Source organism: Chelonoidis abingdonii, chromosome 5 (genome assembly GCF_003597395.2).
Source record: "Chelonoidis abingdonii isolate Lonesome George chromosome 5, CheloAbing_2.0, whole genome shotgun sequence".
In the NCBI taxonomy this organism is placed as follows: Eukaryota; Metazoa; Chordata; order Testudines; family Testudinidae; genus Chelonoidis; species Chelonoidis abingdonii.
The window spans coordinates 2,339,984-2,352,739 of NC_133773.1; positions in this window are offsets into that span (position 1 = coordinate 2,339,984).

Consider the following 12,756-nt stretch of genomic DNA (forward strand, 5'->3'; position numbering starts at 1 on the left):
TGGCAGGGAAGTGTTACCTAGTGACCAGCCCTTCTCCGCTGGCTCCTACCTATTTCACAGGTCCCACCCCAGGGTCCTGTCTTGCCACAGGGGTATCTGCCACCAAATCAGCAGGGATCCTTCCAAAACATGCCAGGTCAAAGCCTGGAGCCTCAACTAGATCAGTGCTTAGTCTACTTGGGGTACTTCCCACTCAGGGATTCTGTGGTCTCTCCTCCATCTCTGGCATTGGGTTGCTGGGGGTCATTGGTTGCAGCCACAATCCGGCTGGCCACTGAATCCTGGAGCACTGGCAGTCTTTCTGCAGGAGCCTGCAATGCACCTCTTCTCCCTTCGACAGCCATCCCAGACTCAGCTGAGCGGCTCTTTTTTATATCCTGGTTCCAGCTGAAGCATGCCCAGCAGAGATGAGGGGCCATGGCCTCCTCGGTCCACAAAGTATGATTAACCCCTGCTGAACCAATGTGAGATAGATAAACCCCATCACACACCCTTTTACTTTCTGTTTGTTAAACTAAATAGATTGAGTTCCTTGATTCTACCACTGTAAGGCATATTTTCTAATCCTGTAATCACTGTGGCTCTTCTCTCAATATCCTCTCCAATTTATCAACACCCTTTTTGAGTCGTGGGCACTAGAACTGGACACAGTATTCCAACAGTAGTCACACAAGTGCCAGATTTAGAAGTAAAACAACCACTGTACTCCTCCTTGAGATTCCCTTTTTTATGCTTTTCAGCTTTTTTGGCCACAGCATGAGTTCGTGTTCAGCTGATTATTCACCATGACCCCACAATCTTTTTCAGAGTCACTGCTTCCCAGGACAGCATCCCCCATCGTGTATGTATGACCTAAATTCTTTGTGCTTAGATGCTCACATTTACATTCAGCCATATTTAAATGCACCTTTGTTTACGCCCAGTTTACCAAATGATCTAGATCTCTCTGAATCTCTCCTCTCCATTTTTTACACTTCCCAATTTTTATCTCATCTGCCAACTTTATCAGGGATGATTTTATGTCCTCTGCCAGATTACTGATAAAAAAGGTGAAAATCGAATTCCTTGCTGCATCTAAACACTGTTCTCCTTTGCTGCTTCAAGCTTCCGGAATGTCTCTGATGCCATCTACAGATTTTACTATATTGAAGCAGTTGTGTAGTGCCCTGATGCTATCACACAAGTCCATGATGCGTTGGTTCCCTCCAAATCATGGGTATTTCAGTACCAAAAGTGACCACATATTCTGTACCAGAAAGCTTCAACCAACAGAGATGGTGAGTAAATATCACTACCAAGAAGTTATAGCTGTCTGGTGACTTCATTTACAACTGTGTAGCCCCACTGAAGACAGAATATGGCCCCTTACTTCTTGTTCATGTGGTACTTAGGGTAGATGAAATACAGACAGAAGGGGAGTGAGACAATATTTTAAATTAGATTATCTTACCCACCTTGGCGCTCTAATATCTTGGGACCAACAGGGCTACAACAGTACTGCATAGAATGGGAGATGAAATAGACAGGCAATGCTTTTAGATCCATCTAGTTACATAATCCAAAGCAATGACTCTCAAGCCTCCTTAGTATTTATTTTCAACCATTGACAGTTGTCTTGGTACTGACCAGAGACAATATATGGCAACCCCTGCTCTGAGGAGCTTATGAACTAAAAGAGAGACGCAGAGTTGACAGGATGTACTGGGAAATCACAAGGAGGGAGGATCTTTTTGGAGTGGGGGGGTCGGTGTTTTGTTTTCTATCTCCTTATCATCCTCCCCAGGAAACAGAGGATGCTTTTCATAAGAGGCATTTACCTACAAATCTTGTTGCCTGGCTCACCACGTGTACAAACCCAGAGCTTGTGTGAATAGAATAATTTTCTAACAAGTCACTGTCTAAACCAGGAAACCCACTGGCAGCAAATCCTCGTTGCAGTTCATACATCAGACACATAGACAGTTACCTTAAGGAGAGTACCTCACCTTGTGAGTGAAAAACATCATGTCTCCTTATATTGTTAAGGAGCCATGAGATCAGTTAAAACTGATCTGATGCTCTTCTTTGTAGCAGGAGGCTCATCATGGGACCAAGGCTTTGATGATGCCTGCTTGAGCTGCATAGATGAGACACAGAATTTATGTTCCTACAATTCATTCAATATCATCAATGGGCAACCTTTCTACTTCAATGGTGCACCTTCCCTTGTTCCACTGTAGAATGGGCCTCTCTCAATATTCCGCGTAAAGAACCAGGACTCGTAGGGTTGGTTTCAGGATTATACCTAATGCACCTCACAACTATACCAGGAAGATATTTCCCGATTATAGCAATGCATTCTAGGCAACTCATCCCTGCTGGATCACTGGGCCGAATGGAGGAATTAATAGCCACTATCCCGTGTTCATCTGCACAGTATGCATAAAACTAGATCCATGTACACTGACGTACAGACAGATTTCCATGTTGTGGGTTATTAAATGTTTTATGTGACATCTGTTCCATCCAAAAGGACCTACCATTAAATGCATCATCACAATGAGTGCCAGACTCATAAATTTAACGTTACAATTTCTGCTACAAGGTTTAGGAAACTAGCAATTCTCACTTACGGCTCCTCACAGGCTGGTCAAGCCACGTTGCTGTCTCACGTGAACAATTATAAGGAACTATCTTCAATCGCAGATTGCGATGCACCATTCTAGGGAATGGGCACTTCTCCCAGTTAGTGAAATATAGCATTTAATGCCCTTGGGTTCTTCCAGAACTGCATGGACGGAGAGAAGACAGGCAATGTGAAAAGGACATATTAGTAATGAGAGAGAAATTGCTTTATCCAGTGAAAACACACCCAGGCAACTACAATTGACTACAATTGCATACAGCTACTGCTTAGTTCAGGACTAGATGACCTGAAATTCCAAATCAATTTGAGTCTTATTTCTCTTCCCCCTTATTACCTGTCCTTGTTTCTGCAAGGCTTTAATTTGCAGACCTTCTCAATCTTATTTCAATTTACCATCATTTGAAGACAAATTTTTTCTCCCTTCCTTGTTACCTCTTAATTTAGAGTAGTTGAAAAAGCAGTTAAATTCAGCTCTGCTTCTTGCATGTACTCATGTCCTCTCAGATTACTGGTTTATTTAAACCCTAACACTGGATGATTTCATCCTGAGTTACAGTTTGTCTGAAAGATGTTGGGTGCCCCTAACAGCCATTGGCTTTACTGGGATTTGAAGGTAGTGGGAGCACTTTGCCCTATAAGGTAGGTGTCTCTAGTGTCCTTCTAAGAAAATTAGGCGCCCAATCCTTTCTCTATGAGGTCGATGCAAAAATTCCCATTTACCTTCAAAGGCACAGGATTAAACCTTTACTGAGCATCACCCCAAAAGCAAGGAGAGAGAAGTGGAGAGAGAGAAGACAGAGAAAGAGGGTTGAAAGGAGATGATGAGAAAGAAACTAAGGGGAGAGAAATGGGTGAAAACTTGGAACATGGATTTTAATGTACAGTATTGAAATCTGCTCCTTCACCTCCTCCCCCAGGAGACTGCTGGGACGAGCCAGCTTCAGTCTTTGTGTTCTCTTTTATTTTTAATTATATGCATTGAGTCATAAAGGGCCTGATTTACAAGTGCTGTAGCGCCTCTGCAAATAGCACCCACTCACAGTGCCATGGAGCCAAGGAACACAGCACCTGGTGGCAATGCAGGGCGGAGCACTATTCAGGGCTTTGTTTGCAAACTGGCCAGTCACTTTCATCTGTACCAAAACCCCCTAATATCCATTTGGGCACCTATAGCAAGTTCTGGCACTTACCACCACAAAATGCATTTTCTCTCGGCTATTGTCATTGATACTTCCGCATGTAGAACATAACCTGCAGGGGTCCGTACCATAGAACATACACTTAATGCCTGCGCAGAGAAAGGCCAGAAGAGAAGGAAGGACAGATAATCGGCTGCTCTCGCCTTCTTAGAACACACTTAGAAACATGTGGGGCAGGATGCTAGGGGCTCCTCGGCCATTTTGCGCTGTGTAAGCGGAGCAGGAATGGCTTTTAAAAGCAGCCATTGAAAGCCAGTGCGGGAATTCACCCTGAAGAAGGGAATCCTCCAACCAGTGCACACTGTACTGCCCCATGCCAACTCACTCCCGCATAAGGGGAGAGAGCACTGGGCGAATGGGAAGTGGGGTGGAGGAAAAGCTCTATAGACCTGATCTTTCCACTCATTCCCATCCCTAAGAACTTCAGTTCAGGGGCAGGAAGTTTGAGCTCTGCACCGGCTGTCCGATTAGCTCATGATCTGGAAGCTTAGAACTAGCAAGGCAGTTAATCCGCTGTCTTCTCCACACACACATTGTCCGCACACATTCAGCAGAGCTTCTGTTTAGCTGTAACATTTTTAGGCAGAGAGAGTATCCCCTGTTTTTAAAATGAAAGACGATAACTTTGAAACAAAAGATGGAAGTACCATACCATAGCTTGATACAGGTTGCCCAGCGTAACTAAAAACTCTTCAGGCAGCTTCGGTTGGTTGGAGATGATAGTGCAGCTCGTATATCACATTAGTGAAATAGCCAGCGTGCCAGCGTCATAAGGTTGTTATTAGCTGCCCTTTAAGTTCATTTGTTATTGCTAAAAAAAAAAAAAAAAAAAAAGAGAGTGAGAGAGGACTGAGGTAACTGAAGCGGTTGACTAGCCAGAGTTGTTTAGATGAGTCAAGTTCTTTATTTTCTTGCATAAGTTGTGAATGAACCCAAACCAACTTTGTGGATAGAGTCATTGAGTCATAAATATTCATTAAATCAAAACAATCTTCAGCCTTTGAGTTGCTTGCAAGCTGCTTGTTAGACTATTCATAGTAGCTCCTTAGTAGAGTGGATGAACTGCGTCACTATAGTCACCTGATATTTTGCGCCCACCCTTCTAAGGAGGTAGTGAGACACGACTGGGCGCTTCAAAGATATCCAGAAAGCTTTCCTGGAATAACTGTCCCCAAAAGGAGGCTGACTTCCTTGCGAAAAACAGAGAGATTTCCCATGGGTTTCCCTGCTGCAAACTAGTTTCTAAATCCAATGCTGCATGCTTTTGGAGATAGCTCAGATTCTGTCTGTTCTTAGGGCTTTATTTTATACTGCCACTTTATCGCGTATTAGTATCAGAGCGCCTCCCACATTAACATCAGTATCAAAAATGAAAATCTAAGTAGAAACTATGGGACAAGCCATGCTCATGAAGGAAGCCATATGACCTGTCTGATATCATGCATCTGGGTCCTGATCCTGGCAAAGCATTTAAGCACATGTGTACTTTTCACGTGTGAGTTTCCCATCTTATGCACAGTGCACAAGTGCTATCTAGTAACTGGCTTTTGGTGTGGAGGAAGGTGTGGGCCTCTATCAGAAGGCATACATTTTCATTTACAGTATATAGTTTACCCCCCCTTACCCGCCAAAAAAGAGAGTTTTTAACTAGTTAAAAAGCTTTGGATCCTTTGATTTAGTAGCCTCAGGAGTTACTAACTTCCTGAGTCTCTCTCATCTGCGGTCTAGGCTACGGTTATTATTTTGCTCACAGCCTTCTCTCTACCCCTGGTGTCCTGCTGTAGTTAACCTTCTCAGGACACAGTAAATGGTTTACTCTGTTTTGCTGGGACCAACCAGAAAATGAGAACAACAATTGGGAAAAGTTTTTCTTGATGACCACACCAGTAAATTTGACAAATAAGCCCCTTGCCCTAAAGAGCTTCAATCCAAACATTGAAATGATTAGCTCAAGTCTTATCATAACAGAGCAGGTCCAATGGCCCAGAAAGAGAAATCCATGTTCTCCTGAGTCATTATCCAGAGTTCTTATCCACATAGCCACATGACTCCTCAGCCAGCATGCTCACACAACTAATCCATCGGCTTAATTGGTGTTAAAATTATGTCAGCCTCCAGAATCACCCATTTAGCAGGCACTTCAGAAGCAGCCGAACATTTTACATGTTTTAACTTTTCTGCAGAGAAAAGCCGGAAAGAAGCCTCCTTCCACTGCCCCCTTTCCAGTTTCATTTATTGAAAACAAACAATAAAAATGAGCACCTTGCCCTGCTCTAACCACTCCAGACACGAATTGGTAATGTAATTTACAAAATACCCAACTCCTGCAGTAAGTCCTCAAACATCTCCTAAGGGAATTAGCCAGCAGTTAGTTAAATGACTGTCGCACAGTTGAAGGTATTTTTATTGGAGGCCCATCAGTGTAGGAATTCAACAGATTGATAACTAAATTTGGGGAGTTTTAGTATCAGCTGGACAGAAAAAAAATAAAGATCAGGGACACAGAGAAATTTAAAAACCTAGCAGAGGAACAAGATTCCTTCCAGAAAACTGCAAACTAGCACATCTGGAGAGGGTAGAAGTAATCGACATAATGGTGAGGTGAGAAAAGTGGGAAGCACATTGTTCCCTGGGCGGTGGACAGTGAAAACAAAGTCAACGTTGTTTTTCAACGTATGCAAGTGTGATTGCTACCACAAAGAGCCATATGGGTTGGGTTTTCACACAGGGATCATGGCACTGTTGTGTCACTAGGCATAAATCTAGGTAGGGCTCTGAGGGGTGGAAGATCATGGAGTGCCGATGAAGCCTTCCTGACTCAGGCCTTCAATGAACCCTTGATTCCTTCCATATTTCCCAGTAAAGAACCAGGACTCGTAGGGTTGGTTTCAGGATTATATCCTAATGCACCTCACAACTATACCAGGTAAGATATTCCCCACATTAGTATGCATTCTAGGCCAACTCATCCCTGCTGGAACTCCACTGGGGCCGAATGGAGGAATTAATTTAGCCCACTATCCCGTGTTCATCTGCAAGTTAGTGCATAAAACTAGAATCCGTGTACAGTTCTGTCCTCTGCAGTTATTGTTTATTTCACCCTAACACCGGATGATTTAATCCTGAGTTACAGTTTGTCTGAAGGATGTTGAGTACCCCTAACAGCCATTGGCTTTACTGGGATTTGAAGGTAGTGGGGAGCACTTTGCCCTAAAGGGAGCAGTAGCTAGTGTCCTTGCTAAGAAGGATTAGGGCCCAATCCTGTTCTCTATGAAGTTGATGGCAAAAATATGCTCTTCACTCTGTGAAAGCATGTAAAGAATCCAAGTGCCGGAGAACAGGGATTGGGTCCAGAGTGACTTAGACAAATTGAAGGATGGGCCAAAAGAAATCTGAGGAGGTTCAACAAGGAGAAGTGCAAAGTCCTGCACTTAGGACGGAAGAATCCTATGCACTGCCACAGACTGGGGACTGACTGAGGGGGGATTTGATAGCAGCCTTCAACTACCTGAAAGAGCAGCATTGTGGGCTTTCTCCTTGCCACTTTTGCTGGGCTGGGCAGGCGTCCTGCAGGCCTTTCTAGAAGAGAATTTGGAACTGAGTTTGAAAAACCAATGTGAAAACCAGAACCTCAGGTTTAGACTCATTTATTTATAATATTAAATCTTAAATTCTATTGTCACAATCAATACAATTGCTTCAGCCTGATTCCAAAGGGAGTGGAGAGAAAGCACTTTTCAGAGTCCAAGAAAGACAATGCGGGTGAGAGTAAGAGCTTGCAGAGGACCAACCTTTGTTGATGAAAGAGACAAGCTGTGGAGATAACCCAGCACCCTTCTTCAGTTCTGTGTAGCCTGGAAGGTCATCTCTTCCATAACCAGCAGTTAGAACATAAGAACAGCCATACTGAGTCAGACCAGTTCATCTAGCCCACTATCCCATCTTCCAAAAGTGGCCAATGCCAGGTGCCCCAGAGGACCCCTGGGACCAACATGGATACAACAACACTGCAAACAAGATTAAAAGTCAATGCACATGGGAGAAGAATCTTGTGTTTCATTCCTTGTGTCCTAGTCTTGTCATGTGGCCATTTCCTTTTCTTCCTTTCTGTTAAAAGCTTTGGTGTTTTGCACAGAAACATTATTTCCCCAAGAAAGACCCAGGAGTGGAGGCTGCATTCCTGTACCAAACAGTCACTAGAAAGGGGCAGACAAAGGCAGAATAGGGCTTCCTTGGGAGGGGGAGTGAACTGAGAATATGTCAGGGGTTGTGCACATTTACTGTCCTGGACAAAAATTGTGTCTGAAACTCAGTCTTTGCTGCTCCTGCTGGCTGTGACTGCTGAGGATATTTTCCTTCTCCACTCCAGGGTCTTTCTTCTGCCAGATTCTCAGCAAGTCAGCCCCCCTGCAGACTATGGAAGAGCAGTTTGGTAATAGGTTGCAGGACTCACCATGTAAGAGTGCAGCTGCTGTAGCGCCTTGACTGACTGTGGGCCAAATCCTGCAGCCCTGGCAGCCCAGGATAACCTCCCACTGATGGTGATGGGAATTTAGCCTTTGTAACTATCTGCTGGTTCTTGAGGTCTCAGATGTGAATTAAACTTGGGGCAGACACGGCTCCATCCGAACAAGTGCAGGATGTCAGTCAAAGAGCAAAGCTGGCCATGGGGATCTGCTGCAGTTCCATAACCACAGCTGGAAGAGAGAAGAGGAAAAACACCTGGAGTAGCACCGAAAAAAGGAAGTTTGTCAGGGAGATCAGTAGCAATAAATATGAAATGACTTTCTCCTCTGTGCCGACAGGTTTGAGTTGTGTTACTTTACTATGAGATAAAGCTTTAAAATATCCTGCTCTAATTTCAAGATGGGTCTGTAACCATAATCAGTCTCTGTAGAAGTGGGACTTTCAAAATTCCCAAGGAATTTAAGGGGTTGGGTTCACAGTTGGTCATCTGAGGCCAGTGCAGTAGAGTTCAAACCAAAGATCAGAGAGGTGAGAACAGGGATTGTGGGACACCTCCCAGAGGCCAATTACAGCGCTGTAATCGACCAGGGTGTCTACACTGGCACCATGGTGCTGTAGCCCCGGTGCAGAAAGCTGTACGCCTCTCGTTGGGGTGGTTTTTTACAGTGCTGCAACTGCGCAGTTTCTGTGCACTAAGTGGCTTGGCAGTGTGCACACCTCAGACATTACACCTCAGAAAGCTGCTTTACTGTGCAGAAACTAGCCAGTGTAGACAAGGCCGTCAATGGCTTACATAAGAATGCAAACTTAGTCATACTGGGTCAGACCAATGGTCCACCTAGCCCAGTGTGCTGCCTGAGAGTGACCAGTGCCAGATGCGTCAAAGGGAATGAACAGAACATGCTTACTGGCCTGAAAGATGAGGGCCTTTCACTCTTATGTTTAACTTCATTGTTGTCAATTCCTACTTATCCTATCTCACCACACCTCCCCCGAGGTCTCTGTGCAAATCAGGTGTGAACCACTCCTTTGAAACACTGTCCCAATCTAGCTGAATTAAGGCAGATTTTGGGCCAATATCTGTTTAGAAAAGGCCCGCTTACCCTGCAGGTTTCTCAAAGCATCTGTTGCTGTGAACCGCATGTAGTGCGGATTTGTGAACCCCAAAGATATCAAACATGAAAGAAACACAAGACTAGTTCTGAGGAGGTTTCCAGAGCCAGGCCTGAGGGTTAAACAGCTGTGCTCAAAAGGAAAAGGGAACTCACCACCTATAAAAATAACTGGTTGCAAAAAAACCCAAAAAATTAAATTAAAAAAACAACACAAAAAAACAACCCAGACAAGCTCCCATCACACATCCATCACTATTTTAGATTTTGACATCTCCTGCCTGATGTGACATCTTTGCTTTGCAAATGAGAGATCTGGGGAACTCTGTGACTGTTACCCTCTAACTGGGTAAAAGTTTACACCTCATCTCAAGTAATTTTCTTATTCACAGAAGATGTATTTTAAAATTGATCAAAATAAATTCCGTTTGAAATACTACTAATAAAATTGTTCTAGTCTATACTGGGTCTCTATCCTCGTACATGCTATTTCTCTCACATATTCCCCCACTCTAATTCCTTTGGAGTGAGGTTTTAATTTCAGGATTAGCCACCATTTCCAATATAGTAGAAGGAGGCAGGGAGAGAACTAGAAGAAAACCTGAATTATATTGTAACAGTGAAAGTTATCACATAATCAGCCTCTTACATTACACTAATTAACTTCCTGTTTAATTTGTCACTGGTACTAACTCATTCAAAGATTACAAAATATAAACCTATAGGGCAGTTTTCTCTTAATTCCCATTTCCACCCAGTGAGCTTTGTGTGAAGTCACATTCCACAATAACCTAGGAGCCTTCCACTTCTGTGAGTTCATTTCTCCCTGGGGCTTCTCCCATGAGTGTGGGTGGAAGAGGTCTCACACTATGTGGGCAGGCTGCATCATGAGAAAAACCACCTGTGCTCTATTTTCCCACTTTCTAATCTTTCAAAGTAGCAGGAGGTGGAGAAGTGACACAAATTTATAAGACTTAATAGCAAAATTAAGAGACCAAACTACAGACTCTGGACTCAGCATTCATGCATCCTGCAGTCTGAACTTGGAATCTGATGCGTTCCCTCATTGGCTACCATCATTTGCCCAGCATGGAAGTGCTTCTTGTCCAACGAGGCAGCCAAATTGGGACCCGTAGGCATGGAATGGCTGGTTCTCTCTGTGCTTCATGAAACTTTGGATCCAAATGGTAAAAGACAGTTGTTCCCAATTTAATCATGGTGTCCTTTAGGAGTGTGACCAATGCCACTTAACTAGGGAGCAGGGTTCTAAAAATAGTTTACCTGGGCCACAGGTCACCATAGCTTCCATCTCAGAGGTGAAAATCAACCGCTAGTATCTGCAATTTCTACCTGAGTTCTTGTCAAATCTTTGACCTTCCTTGGAGTCATTTTACTCTGACATAGAATTCTTCACCAACCACACAGCAGATCAGTAGCATAGTGAGGTACAACTCCCCCAAATATGCCCTTTTATTTCTTTAATCTGGTGGCCCAGATTTAATTTAGGGACTAAATGTAGGTGCATCTTAGAATCCCTGTAAAACACCAAATATCATATATCAGAGAGGTAGCAATGTTAGTCTGGATCTGCAAAAGCAGCAAAGAGTCCTGTGGCACCTTATAGACCAACAGACATACTGGAGCATGAGCTTTCGTGAGTGAATACCCACTTCATCGAATAACATGCATCTGACGAAGTGGGTATTCACTCGCGAAAGCTCATGCTCCAATAGGTCTGTTGGCCTATAAGGTGCCACAGGACTCTTTGCTGCTTTTACCAAATATCATGTATTTATTAAAATTAGTATCTTTTTGCAACTATATCACATTTAACACAGATTTCATTTTCTACACATTTGAAGCATCTCCTAGGGCTGAGTTGAACAGAAAAGTCACTTCCATTTTTCCCATCCCTATCTCGATAGGGATTGCATTTCCCAAATAATAGACAACATGCACCTGATTAGGAAGGAGATATCTTCGGGAGGACCTCCTGCAGAGCCTGGGCCAGAAGTGCTTTGGGAGCCCAATGCATGGGTATTTTACTTAGTTCCAAGTCATTTACTAGGGAATCCTGTTCCCAGACCTTTAGAAAAAATACTGACCTAACCAACTGAAGAACAGGGAGAGTGGGATGGTGATGGGAAATAAAGGAATCCCTCTGACGTACTCTATCTCCTTCTGTTGTCACAGAGGGTGAAACAACATTTTTCCCTATCTCTGCCCTGTTCCTGCTCTTTGTTATAGTTCAACATATTTTAAGTGAGGAAAATGTTAGTAAAAATATCTGCTCCCCAGCACAACCTGAAGCAACATCAGAGCAACTGGGAAAGAAACAATTTGTTCCCGAAAGGAGAACTTGATGACTAACAATTGGTTTGAAATGGGGGAACGGTATAACCGTGATGCTCAGGGTTTGTTTAGACTGGGAACAGTGATGGAGTTTAGGTCAGGTCAAGGGGAAAGCTAATGCCAACCACTGCACCTGGGCTGCATCTGCACTACAACTTTTTACATTAAGATCACTAACTTGAGCAGCCAACGCCATGTACAGTCCTAGTGGATGGAAGGCACAGGGTAGTTTTTGCCTCAGTGTAGCTTCTTGGGATCAAACCTCTCCCCCACGTGGAGCTGATGAACATTCCTGGCAGGAGGGACACACTCCTACCACTCAAAAGGAAAGGAGCTGATAGAAAAGATCACAGGACTGACTCCAAAGAAGGATGGGCTGCAAAAGGCAGAAGCAGGCAACTGATCTGGTGGAGCTGAGAGACCGTGGTGGAGATGGTGCAAAAATCACTATGTAAGAATTAGCAAATGTGATTTTAAACACAACAAAAAAAACACTTTGTCCAGCCCTAGTCAAGGGATTTATAACAGTTCACTCTCATTTGGATTTTGCAATGTCTGATAAGGTCTGAGTGCTGATTGAAGCTTTTCCCACATTCAGAGCATGTGTAGGGCGTCTCCCTCGTGTGGATTCTCTGATGTCTGATAAAGTGAGAGCTCCGCTTGAAGCTTTCCCCACACAGTGCATGTGAAGATCAGCTCCCCTGTGTGGATTCTCTGATGTCTGATAAGGTGTGAGCGCCGATTGAAGCTTTTCCCGCACTCATGGCACATGTGGCGTGTCTCTTCCAAGTTGATTCTGTTGCATGGAATAAGGTCTAAGGGTATGATTACACTTGCAGCTGTACAGTGCTGGGAGTTACAGCTGTCTTCGTACAGCTGTGTAGGGAAAGCGCTGCAGTGTGGCCACACTGACAGCTACCAGCGCTGCAGTGTGGCCACATTTACAGCATTTGCAGCGCTGTTGGGAGTGGTGCATTATGGGAAGCTATCCCACAGAGCA